The 16,812-nt window shown below is 46.9% G+C and overlaps 1 pseudogene; it reads left to right on the forward strand.

Moving 5' to 3' along the window:
• The first annotated feature begins 5,477 nt into the window (after positions 1-5,477).
• Positions 5,478-12,294, forward strand: LOC123076096 (uncharacterized; annotated as a pseudogene).
• The last annotated feature ends 4,518 nt before the right edge of the window (positions 12,295-16,812 follow it).

The raw sequence follows: 16,812 nt of genomic DNA on the forward strand, positions 1-16,812 counted from the left end.
AGTTGGCAGTACCAACCGTCATATCATGAAGGATCTTGGTGTCATCATCAATAGATCTAACCAAACTTAATGAAGTCAGAAAACTTGTAAAAGTAGGCTTGTTTACGATAATTATGCCGGTGCATGCAAAAAACACGGCGTTTCCTGCACAAGATGGTATTTCCAAATTCTCAATCATGAAGTATACAAACAAATAGACATAGATAAAATTTTGCAAAGCTAGTGTTTATAATCACCATCAGCAAATGAAGCAAGCGATACAACAGTGCCCGCTAAGTTTGAGGCGACTTCTTCACTGAGTTCCGTCCAGACACCTTGGCCAGAATCACTTAAGCTGCCAAATTCCTCTTCAAAAGGATTGTCCGGATGCGAATTTCCTAGTTAGGGAAGCATCATCATGTTCATGTCATACAACACAGTTCTGATCGTAAGTTGCAGAAGAAGGAACAAGCAGCGGGACTGAAACCAGACCATGGTTTTCAATTTCAGTTTCAGAAAAATTTCAGCACCAACCGAAATCACCGAAATTCAGTGAATTTCAGTGATTTCAGTTTTCATTTCAGCCAAATGACTGAAATATTCACTCAAATTCAATTAAAAATTTGAAAATTTGAAAAAATGTTTTGAAAAATATTTGAACTCCTGTGTTGTACTGAAACTGCTGAAATATTTTGGCTGAAACGTAATATTTTAGTGTCTACTGAAATTCAGTGAATTTCATTGGAATCTCACTGAAAGTGAAAACCATGAACCAGACAGCCAGTGGCTCACCTCGCCAAGCTGTCCAAACTTTTTGTTTCTTGGTCTGGCTTCTCGTGCAAACCCCTTCTCGCTTCATGTTTCCAGCCTGGAGTGGAAATAGGCTCTAGCAAACGCGGATCTAGAGTATGGTAAACTGCGAACGCCATTGGGGTTTAGCAAATCGTTTAGCCGCAAGGGAGGAAATCAAATTGATCGGGACAGAAGAGGGGAGGGGGTTCAGCCCTAGAAATCGCAGCCAGGTGGAGACAGCAGGGAGGAACGGCGATGGCGATGGCGATGGAGTGGAGGATCAACCCTAGTGCAGGCGGCGGTGGGTCGGGTCGGGTTGGTATGTCACGGCTCGGGAGAAGAGCAGGAAAAGATGGAACAGGACGGGACGGAGACGGAGACGACGATCAATTTTCACCGTGGACAGGGAGAGCGGATCAATTTTCTTTATTTGTTTTCTTTACAGATTTTTGTACATGACACGGACGATATTTCAGATCGTTTAACTGATAAAAATAATTAAAAAAACCCTATAGGAGGCTAACATCTAGCGTACGACGACCTCCTACATGTGGCCACTGTGGCCGCCCGCACCGCTGTCGCCGTCTGCATCATCATTGTCATCCTTCCGGCGGTGGAAAATCGCAGGAACGCGGCAGCCTTGCCCGGCCGCCGCCTGGCACTCGCGAAGGAGCTGTTTTGCTTCCTCCTGTGCCGCGCGGAGGGCCGCTGCGGCCAATGCCTAAGTAGGCCTCGGTGCTCTGGCGGTGGCATTGACCCTGCCAGCATTGGCGGAGGTCTTGCTTAGTGACCATTCCTAGCCAATCTTGGAGAGCTCCCCGTGGGGATGGTGGCGCCGTCGCGCTGGTCGAGTGCTCAGGCCGCCGCCAGGTCAGAGTCGTTGCGGGCCTAGCCTGGCGCATCGTCCGACTAAGCGAATGTTAAGCGGCGTGCCGCGTTGTGCCGCCTGCCTCGCCACCCTGTCCTCGGCGGACATGATGGATATGAAGAGGAATTGCCGCCAACGTGGTAGTGGCGAGGAGGAGGACCATGACTTGGGCATGGTGTGGATGAGGTGAGGAGGAGGAGTTTAGAGAAGAGGCTGAGTGCGGAAGTGTGGATGTGGACATCACCTGAGCATGGAATATATAGGTGCGGCCAGGCCAAGCGGCTAGCCCGCTTCAATCCAGCGAAGTGGTCGAAGTTGGTTTCTCGGGACAATACGTTTGCATTGAAGCGCCGACGCCCGTCTATCAACGTCGCGCTCCCTTCCGATCACATCGCACGACATCAATGTCGGCCACTACGGCTTTGAACCGGCATGAATTCGGCGCGGGGTGCATGCACTGGAGAGAAAGAGAGGGAAAGCTTTTGGGTGGGTCTGGGGTCTCGGACGCGTGCGTGGCAGCGGTACAGACACCCACAAAGCCCTCCCGGTTTGTTTCCGGCTTTCGAGTAAACGGACGCTCGGACTGGTCCGCGGACGGATGCGGACCGAGTTGGCTGGCAAAACAAGTTTGAACCGCACGGTCCGGACGAATGCGGGGGTTTGAGGGTCAGTGTTGGAGATGCCCTAAATGCAAATACACCCGCCCCCCAGGAATGCACGCACACACCCTGTCCCTATGAGCACCTCTGAGAGACTAAGCCAGCACATTATCTTGATGATTGACGAAGTCACCACGAGAGTCTTATAGTCCACGAGAATGTCTCCTCCCAGCGAACGAACATCGCCGGAAAGCCTAAAATTTCCCAGGAAATGCAAGCACCATTGCTAAGTTTAGGACTTCAACCCTAGTGAGATGATTTCACCACAAGAGACTTAATCAGCCGAGTTGCACTCAGTTCACTCTCTTTTCTATTCTTATGATGGTGGTGAGTGACGATGTCTCGGCTAGGTGGTCTCTCACCAGAGTCCGGGGCATGTGCCGGTTGCAGGCTTCACCATGGCGCATGCATGTGCGGACACACTTTGACGCGGTCATGGCGGCCTTTGCCGCCGGTCTCCATGTTCCAGATGTTGTAGGAAGAGCAGTGGTAGAACCTACAGTTCCTCGAGCAGCATTGGCTCGCGAAGGTACAGATCACGGACAACAAGGCGAACAAGGAGGTCGTTGTGGCCATGGTCGCGGAAAATCAGGCCTTCGTGGATGAGCAGCGGGTGATGTACAAACCCATGCGCTGCACCCGCGCCATCCGTCGTCTACCTTGCGCGGATACTTCAGAAAGCACGTGTATCCAGCCGGATATTGCCCCGATACTCAGATACTGCCCCGATACGGCCTGATACGTATCCCGTAAGTTTCCCTCAATTTTTTTATTTTTAAAAAAGAAAATAATATTTGATACTCCTAGGATACTTCGGCGATACGTTTTGGATACCTGAAACCCCTCGTTCGACATGAAATCCCCTCTATAGTAAAGGTACACGTTATGAAGATTCCCAACATGGACGTGAGTTCGTGTCAAAATATGTCAGTCAATGTTCTTCTTCAATTGAAAGGTGAGCAAGAGAGTCGATCGATGCACTGATTGGAACAGAAAACCTAGGGAAATCCCACTCCCAATTAATGGAAGTGGACCAAGTTTAAGAAAAGAAAGGGGTAACCCTATTGAGGCATGTTTTGACCTAGAAGCTCCTTATTTTTCTTCATATTTTTAATAATTAATATATGTAATATCTATATATAAAGGTATTCCCTTATCCATGTTTTTAGAAAATTGGCGTATCAGGCGTGTCCCCTATCACGTATCCGATATGTATCCAAGTATCCGTGCAACGTAGTCCGCCGTGAGCGGTGGTGGTTGCACATCATGAGGCGTAGGCGATGGAGGCGTTCACGGATGAGAATGTTGCGGACGTCGGCAGCTGCGCATCATTTGCGTCGCTCACGCCGTTCATGAGGTCAGGCCATCCACGTTTATCATGGACTTCACCTCGGCCGGCAATGTCCTCGACTAGATGGTGAACTCCGACAAGGGAAAGTAGGACATGAAAGATTGATGTGCTCATGTCCGTCGAAGAGAAGGACATGGACCGCAGACGTGTCCATGGCCAACGAGGATTTAGATTTGGTGCTTAAATGAAAATCGTTTGGTTTGTATAAACCCTTTTATCTTTGGGAAACCTTTCCACACGGCGCACCGGCCGAATCGTCGGGCCGGTCGCACCGCTTGCTTTCTCTGCAAACAGGCCCACCACCGAACGACCATTTCCGGTATTACCTTATCTCTTTAGGGACAACATCATCCACTCATTCTTCGTTCGTGCATCTCTACCGCAACCTCCTCCGCTCGCCCCTTTTCTTCCTCTCTGTAGATGCTTGCGCCTTCCCCACCGGCGACCGGCTGTGCCACTAGCCATGGCCACCGCGCCTCCCCCACCATGGCTGCCCCCACCCCGCCCCCTCACCCCCAACCAGCGACCAGCACTGCAAACCAACACCCACCGGTGCTGCCGATGGCGGCGAGAAGTGATGGAGAGCCGCGGCGGCTGGCGTTGAGGCGCTGCAACCACGGCGACAAGTGATGGAGATCCAACATTTTCTTTTCTTGGAAGCAACCCCAATTTTTGCTGCCAACGCCCTTGATTTTTGATGGAACCAGTGTAAGATTTTGCTACAACCATGTTCTTTTTTATGGAACCAACTCAAATTTTTGCTGCCATGTCATTTGCTTTTTGGTACAACCGGTTTTCAATTTTGCTACCACCATCTTCAGTTCTTGCTGGAACCAATCAATTTTTTTGGTACCACCATGTTCGTTTCTTTTTCATGAAACCAACCCAAATTTTTGCTACCATGTCATTTGTTTTTGGTACAACCACTGTACATTTTTGCTACAACCAACCTCGGTTTTTGTTGGAACCAATCAAATATTTTGCTACCATGTGTTTTTTGGGGGAACCAGTGCATCAATTTCTTTGCTACCACCGTTTGAGTTTTTGCTACAACCAATGTTCTCAATTGCTACATCCAACATGCATTAGTGTCATGTAATTTGCTGGAACCAGCAAACATTCTTGCTCAAAGCGGCATGATTTTTTGTTGGAACCGGTGTTTCTTTTTGCTGGAACTAGCTATTTTTTTTGCTACAAATCTACTACCGAAGTTTTTGTGCTATTGAGATTTTTGCTGGAACCATCATTATTTTTTGCTGGAACCGGCACTAGAGGTTTTTGTTGCTAGACATGGCGGTGCAAGTTCACAATAGGGGCGAGCCGGAGACGGGGACGCGGGGATGCTCCAACCATGAATGGCAGCGCGCTGGAACCCTCCTGTGTTCGAGTTGCAACCATGACGAGCAGGGAGCCAAGGCAAGTGCCAGACACGACTGTCAGGCAAGCGGCAGGCGAGCGCGGGTGACGGGCGCGGTGTCGCGGTGGCAAGCAAGATCGCAGGCGGCCGGCGAGCCAACTGATCCGGCATGCGCGCACGCTGTCCTTTTTTTCTTGTTTCCTGTGCGTGTTTTTTTCTGTGTGTTTGACTTTTAAAACAAAGCAATTAGACGGTTGGGAACGGATGTATCGGGCGGCTGGGGCTTGACCGGCCCAACAATTCAGCCGGTGCGCCGGCGCCTATAAGCGCCCTTTTATCTTTTCCGCTCAATATATGACATTTAAAATACTGACGAATATTCCACCTTCGTATATGTGTCCGCATCCGGTCCGGACGCGTGCCGAGACGGATACTGCGTACCATTCGTGGCACCGCTTTTATCAACATCGTGGAGGAAAGAAAATGATCGTCGTCTCCAACCGTCCCGTCCCGTTTTTCTTTTCCTCCTCTTCCTCTCCCGAGCGGGCGATCGAGCCCTCGCTTCAACCCGACCCAGCACCGCGTGCCCTAGGCTGACGCCTCTGTTCCCCACCCCCACGCGCGCCGCCATCGCCGTTCCTCATCGCTGTCTTCACCCGGCCGCGATTTCTGGACATTTGATTTTTCGGTACGACCTTCTTTCACCCGGTGATTAACTGAACCCCCTGCCTCCCATCTTTTTCGCTGTCGATCGATTGCGTCGCGGTGAAATTATTTGCCTTCACAAATTCTGAAGTTAGGCTCGGCCACGCTCCACCTTTTTTTATTTTCTTTATTATTGCGCTGGGTGATTTTAACCAAAACTCTGCTTTGACACCCCCCGATTTCTTTTGGTGATTCACTGTCTGAATTTAATTCTTTCCGCTCTAGGCCGGAGATATGAAGCGAGAAGGCGTCCGCACCAGAAGCCAGACCAAAAAACAAAAGGCTTCCACAAGTAGCCAAGGTGAGCCACTGGTTGTCTCAGTCTCGCTACTTATTCATTCTTCTGCTCGTACGATTTGTGTAGATCCATTTCAGAACTGTGTTGTATGATACGATGATGCTTCCCTAACTAGGTAATTCACTTCCGGAGAATCCTTTTGAAGAGGAATTTGGCAGCTTAAGTGATTCTGGTCAAGGTGTGTGGACGGAACTCAGTAAAGAAGTCGCCTCGAACTTAGAGGGAACTGTTGTATCTATTGCTTCATTCGATGACGGTGACTATGAACATTAGCTTCACATCTTTTTATCTTTACCTATTCGTTAGTAGTTCATGATTCAGAATTTAGAAATACAATCTTGTGCAGGAAATAATACACTGTTTTTCGCATGCACGGGCATAACTACCGTGAACAATCCGAAAACTACAAGCTTTCTGACTTCATTAAGTTTGGTTAGATCAATCGATGACGACTGCAAGATCTTTCACGATATGAGGGTTGGTACTGCCAATTTGTTTTTGTTTATTTAACATCAGCGGCAAACTATTGCTTGCTTATTTAACATCATGGTAACCATTCTGCTAACCTGGGTGAATACTTGTTGTCTTGCTTTATCATTGCAGATTGAAGTGCGCCTTCCAGATAACAAAATCGAATTGGGATGGTTGCAATTCTATGATTTGAAACACACTGTCGCTGTTATCAACATCATTCGCTATCATTCCCTTCAAGTAGCATGTCTAGATCATCAGCGGCAAATTGAGTCTCAGAGTAAAGTAGTTGCTGTAGGGCGTTGCTTCAACTCAGGAAAATTAATGGCCACAGCTGGGATGTTGACTGACAATCCAGGAGGAGCTTACCGCGAGGAGCTTGGCATCTCCACATGTGAAATTACTATGGTGCACTGTTGATTCCTCACTTTCTATACATAGCGGAAATAAATAAATGAAATTGTGTCATTATATGGGTGGTTTAATTTTGTCATATATGCACTTGAACAATTTTTTGAGGGCACAAAAAATTAGTCCTGGTTTTCAATTATACAAACTTTGTTCAGCATCCCTAAATTCTTGTGCTTGGCTGAGTGTCACTTTATTCTTTTCATAAACTGGAGTTGGAGGGCCCCTTGTTGATTTTAATGGGGATTTCATTGGGATGAACTTTTATGCTGAGAAAGAGACTCCATTCCTACCGAGGAACACAATTCGTGAACTCCTGCTGCAGTTCAGCAAAATAATTCCATGGTGGTATGTCCTCCATACTTATGAGCCAAAGATTCTCTGGCTGGTTTATATATCTCTTCCTCTTTTTTACCTATGTTTACTCTCTCCTGCTTGATCTTATTAGTTTTTGTGCACATGGGTTACTCATTGTTAGGAAAAGTAATAATGGTGGAAAGCTTAACCAATATTGCACTTAATACAATAGCGGCTTCTTATGACGTCATACTGCAGCTAACAACAGGCATTATACAAATTTCTCATGTCGTTGAGCCGTTAATTTGTTTATTGAGAAAGCATTGTTTAAGGTTATTTGCATTCTCAAAAAATGTGCAGGCATTTTGCATTGACTATGAAATCACAGTGTTTAATTTACAACATGTGTTGTACAAGGCTAAGAGCAGTTAAAGCATGATCACAAATTGGTATGTAGTGAGGAGTCTAACATGCTCAATCACTGTAATACTGAGCGAATGAGAACTATTAGCAGAGAAATTAGTGCTATACACTAAACGCCTGGCCTGATTTGCCAATAAACTTCGCTGAGCACATTCTATTCTGGATAATGATTAACAACAAACAACTAGTCTCAAAGGACAGACACAGTGCTAGAAGCTCCCACACTAGGGAGTACTCACTACTGCACCAGGCCTGTCCTTCGGCAAACAACTAGTCTAACTGAAACAATTCCTGGATGACCGTAGGCCATCTGTTCCACTTGTTGTGAATCTATTGTTCAACCTGGAATTTCAAGGAAGCTGACCACACATCATCAGTAGAGATACAAAATGAATGAAAAGTACCTACAACAATTCCGTACATCAGTAGCCGAGGTTGGGTGTGGTAGCATATTTGAAACTGAAACATGAGTTTACTACCAATCATGTTGAATGTCAAACCATTTTTTAAATGCGTTAGCTTGTGCCAGTCATGAGTTGTTTTGATGTTTTTGTAGCTTCTAGAGTATACTTGCATCTCGTAGTTGGCCTGCATTTGAGAACATCCCCCTTGATAACAAATTGGTTGTTTCTGACATCTGTGGCTGGATTAAGTTGCAGCGTGACCTTGACACATATCCATACCACATGTCTTGTCAGCATGTCTGGCAGTTGCCCTGTACTCAATTGGGACTCTGGTGTCCATGTTAAAGCTATTGTACTTGTTTAAATGATAAGGTAGTCAAAGTTCCTGGTAGGTCAGGGTGGACACGGTCCGGGCCGGTCCGGTCCCTGACCGAGCCGTCACTTGGACCGGCCGCCGGCGGACCGAGCCGGACCGGACCGACCAGTCTGGCGGTCCTGTTTCTAGGGACCGGACCGGCGGCGGCAAAGCCCGGGCCGGACCGAGAGGACCGAGAGGACCGGCCAGTACACAAGCCAGAGCGCGCACTCGAGCTCCGACGGCGGCTGCTCCGGCTAGAGGAAGCGCAGCTCATCGACGAGATGTCTGCAAGCTACAGAAGAACCAATGGAAGCTAGAGTAACCAAGAACATCACCAATGGCAGCCCAACGGCGACGGACGGCCAGTGAACTGAGACGAAAGGGACGATGATCGATGCGGCGACGTAGGACCTCCCACGTCGATTTCTTTGGCTAAGACGACTAACCAGACTCTGGCGCATCCAATGGACAAGGTCACCGGGGCCAGAGAGTCCAGTGGCCGCGCGGACGACAGCCCCGCGGTGGCGGACGTAGACGACGGTAGTTTTCTTGCGCCCCCGCCACCTCTGGGTCGCCACGCACCCGCCACAGCCCCGCCACGCCCTCGCCACAGCCCCGCCATGCCCCACCCAAGCCCCAGCCACGCCCCACTCGGTGCTTACCGTGCTCCCGCCGCACTCCCGCCACGCTCCCGCCACGCCGATGCATCGGTTTGTCGGTCCTGCGAGCTGGCTCGGTGAAAGCCCGGACCGGACCGACGAATTTTCGGGCCGGAATCTGCAGCTCGGACCGGCTGTGTTTTTAGTCGGGCTAGGACCGAGCCGGCCTGGACCGAGCGGGCTACGAGCCGGTCTGAAGGACCGCTCGTTTCGTCCACCCTGACTGGTAGGTATGGTATAATATTTTCTCCATTTTATGGTTTCTTCATCGAAATATTTAGGCTTTAGGATTTTTCCCACTGTGTTGTTATTTAGTGCAATCTGACTCCAATCCCTAATTTGCCCCCTTTTGACATTTAAGTGCATGTAGTTGTTTGATATTCATGCATACATATCATCCATGTTTTACTTTTGCGGATTTCTCTATTACTCTGATGAGTTTATCACATTCTGCTGCAGGGCTACAAGTAAAAAAAGACCTGATAGTACAATAAGGAAATTTTCCAGACCTCACAAGTCTGATTCACAAGGTGAGAAAAGAACTTCACTCCTTCAGGTTGCTAAATTGTGCACAGTCATCACTTCGTCGGGCAATTCATCACTACCATGCTATATGAGAACAGTCTTGCTAAGCCTCAATCGACCGAGAGATAATGAAGTCTCAATCGATACTATATTTGTGAGATCTTACATTGAGATTTGTGCAATATTTTCTTTTTAGTTTTTTTTCCTTTTCTCTCTTGCATGTTATGTCACTTTTTCTGAACCAACATGTTATGTCACTTGACTGAGACTTGGTTAAATCTTAGTCGACTGAGACCTAGCCACACCCATATGAGAATATACTCCCCTTCATACTGCTTTTCGGTTTTCTAACCTCAGCTTATTTCCCTTCCCTAATCTTCTCCATTTTAGACAGCTCAAAGGGAGGAGAGAAAACTAAGGATCGGAAACCTTCCATATGTACTCTCTGTGATCCAGAATGTCATCCAGGTTGGGTCACTTTCAGTGTTAATTATTGATCATTGGTCACAGTCATTAATTGTTTCACCCCTGTGGTACCAGGACTCGTGGATAGATTATCAAAGTGGGCGTTCTTATGTACTCGGTGGCCGAGATATCTTGATTCTGGTGAGTCATTGCTTTCAGTTTTCCTGATCATCATTATACATGGGGTCATCAATCACTTTACTATGTTGCAAAATTCAGCTGATGCTACAAAAAAAGAGATGAGGTCCAGTGGTTATCCATTCCCGGTTTGGGACGATAGTGAGTTCATTTGTGTCTTTTTTATATTTATTACTCATTCTGTTGAACACCTCTCAACTACTGAACCTTTATTGTTGTGGTCAGCGGGCATGCGGTTGCTTAATAATTTTGAAGAGGAATTTAGTGAAGATATCTGGAGCGAACTTGAAAGAAGCGTTAATTCAAATATGTCTCAAAGTGTTGTCACATTGGCTTCATTCATTGGTAATTTTATTTTGTTCACTATAAGATCGTTTACTTTTGGCATTCTCTTCCCAATTTCATCACTAAATTGTGTGAATCATTACTCTTGTAGGACGAAAAAGGTGTTTTGCTTGCACAGGCGTATTCATAGACTGCAATGGGTCCACCACAAGAGTTCTAACCTCTGCAAGTTTGGTTAGGACTTCTGACGATGAAAACACTGTTGCTGATAACTTGAAGGTTGTTACTCTACTAATAATTGTTTAATTACCCCCTTTCTTTATTCATTATAACACTGGTTTAGTCCTACCGTATCATTTATTGCAGATTGTAGTGTGCCTTCCAGATAATCGACGTACCACAGGGACATTGCAACATTACAGTCTACATTATAACATTGCTGTCGTCCACATCATGGGTTTCTGCTGTTCTCGGACAGCACAAATCAACGATCAGATGCAAATGAAACCTCAGATGAAGGTAGTAGCTGTAGGGCGTGGCTACAAATCGGGTAAATTCTTGGCCACAAGTGGGATACTGATCGACAAACCAAGTAAGCTTAATTGCAAAGAGCTTAAGACCTCCACTTGTAAAATCACCAAGGTACGCTGTGTTTTTCGTATGGTGGAAATAAGTAGTTGCATCAAAATGAGTAATTAAATCCATCACCCCATCTGTATGGCTTACAAATACCGTCTTTTCCTCTTTGTTACTTATGTGTTTGTGCTAGGCTGGGATTGGAGGGCCTCTTATTGATTTGATGTAAATTTTATTGGCATGAACTTCTATGGCTTGGAAGAAACTCCATACGTACCAGTGAATATAATTTCAGAAGTCTTGAAGAATTTTGATGCACAAGGGTATGCTTCCTGTATTTATGTAATTTTGTGTACAATATGTTCATCTGCATAATATTCAAGCTTGAAAGTTTACTTTCCTCGATAGGACATCTGTTACCTTTTTGATCTTCTATAACTGATCACATTAACTAGAATCTGGAATAGTACTCTTGTGCATATGATAAATAACATACGGTAAGACCATCCTATGGTTGTGTCTGACTGTTGAGCATGTCAAATCGTAGATATGCAATATATGAAAGTATTGTATCGTATATCTCGTAGCATCACCCTAACCTGGAATTATAATGACAAAATCTGGATTAATTTTGGTTGTTGTTTTGAGGTTATTTTTTATTTTGAACTCGTGCCAGCTTTCAAGTCTAATCTTCTTTTACGGTTGAACCATTTTGCCTCTTAATGTTCAGACATATGTAGCAGTAAACTGATGTTGCAATGGTTTTGATCTTCTCTCTCGCGCGCGCGTGTGTGTTTGTTTAGCTATTTAAAATGTTCTTGTATGTTAAAACTATTTTTGGTCTGTTTGTAGGTCTGTTGCTGTCAGCGATAATCATAGCCCAAACAGGTATTGTTTATTTATTACGCATTCAATAAGACCTTTTGCTGGATATATACTCCAAACAAGGAGTATTATTTAGCAGCTTATTCATGTTTTACTCTTAACAGATGGCCTGTGCCCAAGCCGTTTTGGTGCTATCCGACATGGCATGAGCTTGAGGAAGAAGTAGATCTGGAGAAAGAACTTAAATACCAGCAGGAACTCTACTAATGTGATGAACTGTATATCGACGAATGCGTGCCTATCTTGCCCTCAAGCTGCTGATCCTGTGTAGCAAGTATGAAGTGTTCTGTAACTTAATTGTAACCCTGAAATACTAGTGTACGCACGCCTCTTTATGTGATGGACTTGTACCAAGGCTAAACTAGGTCTATTAAGAGATGGGTTCAGTTCAGGCTGGTAAAACCGTGTTTTGTGTGTGCGCTGAGTTTGAAGCTGTGGTTATTTGAAATTAAATTCATGATCACTTTTCATAAGAAACGTCGGTACAATTCTGACCCAAAGACTGGAACGTAGCGCTTCTTCTGGCAATGTCCTGGAAGTAGTTCCATTCTGCTTTGATCAACATAGATTCAAATAGGCTCCATCCATCGGCACTGACTTTAAGAACTTTGGCACAAACTCAAAAATAAATCTTCCACATTGGGTGACCAGTGCCTCTTGAATTTCATGCGGCACCCAATCGATCAAAGTGATCTACGGCATCAGTTTCCATGTTGATGCCTAGATCCCGCAACATGTCAAATGTGACGTGGTCTTCAGTACATAAACGAGAAGGTTGGTTAACTCTGTCAAACATACAACGTATCAGGCCACATCAGGAGATATTCACTTGTAGTTAGGAGATAGATAGGCGCATCTGTTTATCTTATATTTGGTTGTAACTAGCTCCTTTATCTCCTGTCTTTCTTCCTCTTTAAGTTGTATCTCCAACAACCTTGTACGCGTGATTAGGCTTCGCACACCTGCCTATATAACACGCAACACGTCGCCCACGATAGGGTAAGACGTTTCTGCTCTCGCACATGGTATACAGAGCCTTCATCTTCCAATCATCAAACCTAGCTCATCTCCAATAGTGCCCTAGCCATGTCTTCCTCCGGTTCCTCCCACCCAAACCTCAATCAGCAGGTCACGGAGAAGCTCACCCGCACCAACTACGTCCTGTGGCGCGCCCAGATCGTGCCGTAGATGCGAGGTGCCGATGGCACCACACCGGAGCCGCCCTGCTTCCTCGTCAGCAAGGACAAAGACGGGAAGGAATCATCAGCGCCCAACCCTCTCCACCCCATCTGGGTCCGGGAGGACCAACAGGTACTAGGCTACTTGCTGAATAACCCGTCCAAAGAAGTGCTCGTGCAGGTGACCGCGATCACCATGTCGCACGCGCTCTGGGTAGCTCTGGCGGGCATGTTCTCGTCCCAATCTCTGAGCCGGGTGAATAACATCCGCACAACTCTCATCAACGCGCAGAAGGGGAAGCAGTCCGTCGCCACCTTCTTCGCCCACATGCGCGGCATGGCGGACGAACTTGCCGCGGCCGGCAAGCCTCTCCAAGACGATGAGCTCGTCTCCTACATCCTCCATGGGCTGGACATGTACTACCAGCCCCTGGTGTCCGCCCTCGACGCCCGCATCATGCTGGTCTCCATCGACGAACTCTTCTCCATGATGAGTAACTTCGATCAGCGCGTGGTGCTCTTTCAGTCCTCGAGCGGGTTCAAGTCGTCTGCCAACGCCGCTTTTCGCGGCCGCGGTGGTGGCTCCTCTCGTCAGCGCGGGTCGCCTCGTCCCAGGGGCAAGCACTCTGGTGGGGGAAACAACGGCAACGGCAACTCCCGCGGAGGCCGGCCCTCCTTCACCAACAACAGGGGTCGCCGCGGCGGTTCCACCAGAGCGCGTCCAGATGCACCTCGCTGCTAGATCTATGGCAAGCCAGGGCACATGGCCAAGGACTGCTGGTACCGGTATGAGGACGATGATGACTCCTCCCAAGATGAGGACAAAGTTGTTGCTGCTGTGGATGGCTCCTATGGGATCGACACCAACTGGTACGTCGACAGCGGCGCCACCAACCACATCACCATTGAACTTGAAAAGGTGACCATGAAGGAAAAATACCGCGACAAAGATCAAATCCACACTGCTAGTGGAGAAGGTATGAGGATAAACCACATTGGTCACTCAACTTTTAATACCCCTAGTCGTAAAATTCATCTTAGGAAAATCTTGCATGTTCCTAGTGCCAACAAAAGTCTTCTCTCTGTTCATAGAATTGCTCTTGACAATAATGTCTTCCTTGAATTTCATCCCTATTTCTTTTTGATCAAGGATCAGGCAACGGGAAGAATCCTATAACGCGGTAGATGTGTTCGAGGGCTCTACCCGTTGATTCCGAAGCGCACAAGATTCAATAAACGAGCTTTTGGTGTTGTCAAACTCTCGTCAACACGGTGGCACGATCGATTAGGACATGCTTCTTTTTCTTTAGTTGAAAATTTGCTTAGGAAAATAAGCTCCCGCATGTTGGTGAGCGCAATGTTGAAACTATTTGTGATTCTTGTCAGCGAGCTAAAAGTCATCAATTACCTTATCCAATTTCCACCAGTGTTTCTACCAAACCATTGCAATTGATCTTTTCTGATGTGTGGGGCCCTGCTCCTAGTTCTGTTGGTAGACACACCTATTATGTGAGTTTTATTGATGACTACAGTAAGTTTTCTTGGATCTATCTTTTTAAGAAAAGATCCAATGTTTTTCAAGTGTTCCAAAATTTTCAAGCACTTGTTGAGCGCAAGTTCGACTCTAAAATCATTGCTGTCCAGTCTGACTGGGGAGGGGAATATAAGAAGTTGAACTCCTTCTTCCAAACTCTTGGCGTCTCACATCTTGTGTCATGCCCTCACGCTCACTAACAAAATGACTCAGCTGAACGCAAGCATCACCAGATTGTTGAAGTTGGCCTCGCTCTATTAGCCCATGCCTCCATGCCCCTCAAGTTTTGGGACGAAGCATTTCTTACTGTTGTCCACATTATTAACATACTTTCTAGCCATGTCACAAATAATGAAACTCCAGTAGAACGCCTCCTTCACACCAAACCAGACTACACTACACTTCATGTCTTCGGCTGTGCATGCTGGCCAAATCTACGTCCCTACAACAAACGCAAACTAATGTTTCGTTCCAAGCAATGTCCTTTTCTTGGATATAGCGCACAACACAAGGGTGTAAAGTGCCTTGACATATCCACGGGTCGTGTCTATATCTCATGTGACGTCGTCTACGATAAGACCAAGTTTCCTTTTTCAGATCTTCACCCAAATGCTGGTGCCCTCCTTCAGAAAAAAATTCTTTTGCTAACCTCTAATCTCCTTAGCTATGATCAAGGGGGCATTAACAATTGTGATGATCATATGTTGGCTAACCCTCTAAACAATGCGCATGAGTCTTTTGTTGATGTTCCAGGGGCGCCAAACAGTGAAAACGGCGATGAAAATGGTGAAGAAATCGTCCCAACGATCTATATCGCGTGTGCCGCGGCATGGGGAACATATCCTCCTCAGGATCTCTGCTGCAGAGAACAAGGTAATCATCTCCGGGATCTGCGCCAGGTGACAGCCGCGAATCTGCGGCGGACGAGCCAGACGCGCCAGCCGCGGTCGGCCGCACGCGCGCCATCGACCCGCTGCTTGACTGGCGGCCACCTCCGACCGGGCGAGGCGCGCCCTCCGGCCCGCGCCAATCGCCAGTTGCCATGCGGCAGTCCGAGGATGGCCAGGACCGCACACATTTTGCGGCCTAGCCCGTGTGCTACAAGCGGCGTTCCCTCGTTCGCCAGGCGGGCGTGGAGACAGCCCCTGACTCCAGCGGGCCCGCGTCATCACAGGCTCATGATGAGCCCATCAGCCCCCTGGATCTTTTGCGGCTCCCACCGCACCAGCGCCTCGGCACGTTGCCACAGAAGATCAGGTCCGCTCCGAACTGGCTGTTGCAGGCGGATCGTCCTCGGGGGCCGTCGCTGTCCTATCTCCAGAAAGGGCTACAGGATCCTTTGCGACCGCAAACTCTCCTGCACCTCAACGTCGCAGAAGGCTGCAACAAGGTGTAATCCAACCTTTAAATTACAAAAATATAACCAAATATGGTTTAGTTTGCTCTATAGGTGAACCAGGAGAGCCCAGCACTCTTGAAGAGGCTCTTAGTAACGAAAAATGGAACAGGGCAATGTGTGAAGAATACAAAGCTCTAGAGAAAAACAAGACATGGCACTTGGTTCCTCCACAGCAAGGTAAAAACCTTATTGATTGCAAGTGGGTGTTCAGAATTAAGAGGAAATATGATGGAACTATTGATCGTTATAAAGCTAGACTCATTTCAAAAGGCTTCAAACAACGGTATGGTATAGATTATGAGGACACCTTTAGTCCAGTTGTTAAAGCTTCTACCATCCGTCTTGTCTTGTCTATTGCCGTTTCCAGAGGCTGGAGTATCAGACAATTAGATGTACAGAACGCGTTTCTTCACGGTGTTCTAGAAGAGAAAGTGTACATGAAACAACCTCCTGGGTTTGAAAGCAAAAGTGCTCCCTCTCATGTTTGCAAACTTGACAAAGCACTGTATGAACTAAAGCAAGCTCCAAGGGCATGGTATTCCCGTCTCTGCCATAAGATGCAGGCACTTGGCTTTATTCCATCTAAGTCTAACACCTCATTGTTTATTTACAGCAAGTCCAACACATGCATATTTGTTCTCATATATGTTGATGACATTATTGTGACAAGCTCATCTAATGAAGCAATCATAGGATTGTTAAAGGACTTGGGTGCAGATTTTGCTTTGAAGGATCTTGGAAACTTGCATTTCTTCCTTAGAATTGAGGTGAAGAGACACAAGGGTGGGCTTCATCTCT

This window comes from Triticum aestivum, chromosome 3D (assembly GCF_018294505.1).
Source record: "Triticum aestivum cultivar Chinese Spring chromosome 3D, IWGSC CS RefSeq v2.1, whole genome shotgun sequence".
NCBI lineage: Eukaryota > Viridiplantae > Streptophyta > Magnoliopsida > Poales > Poaceae > Triticum > Triticum aestivum.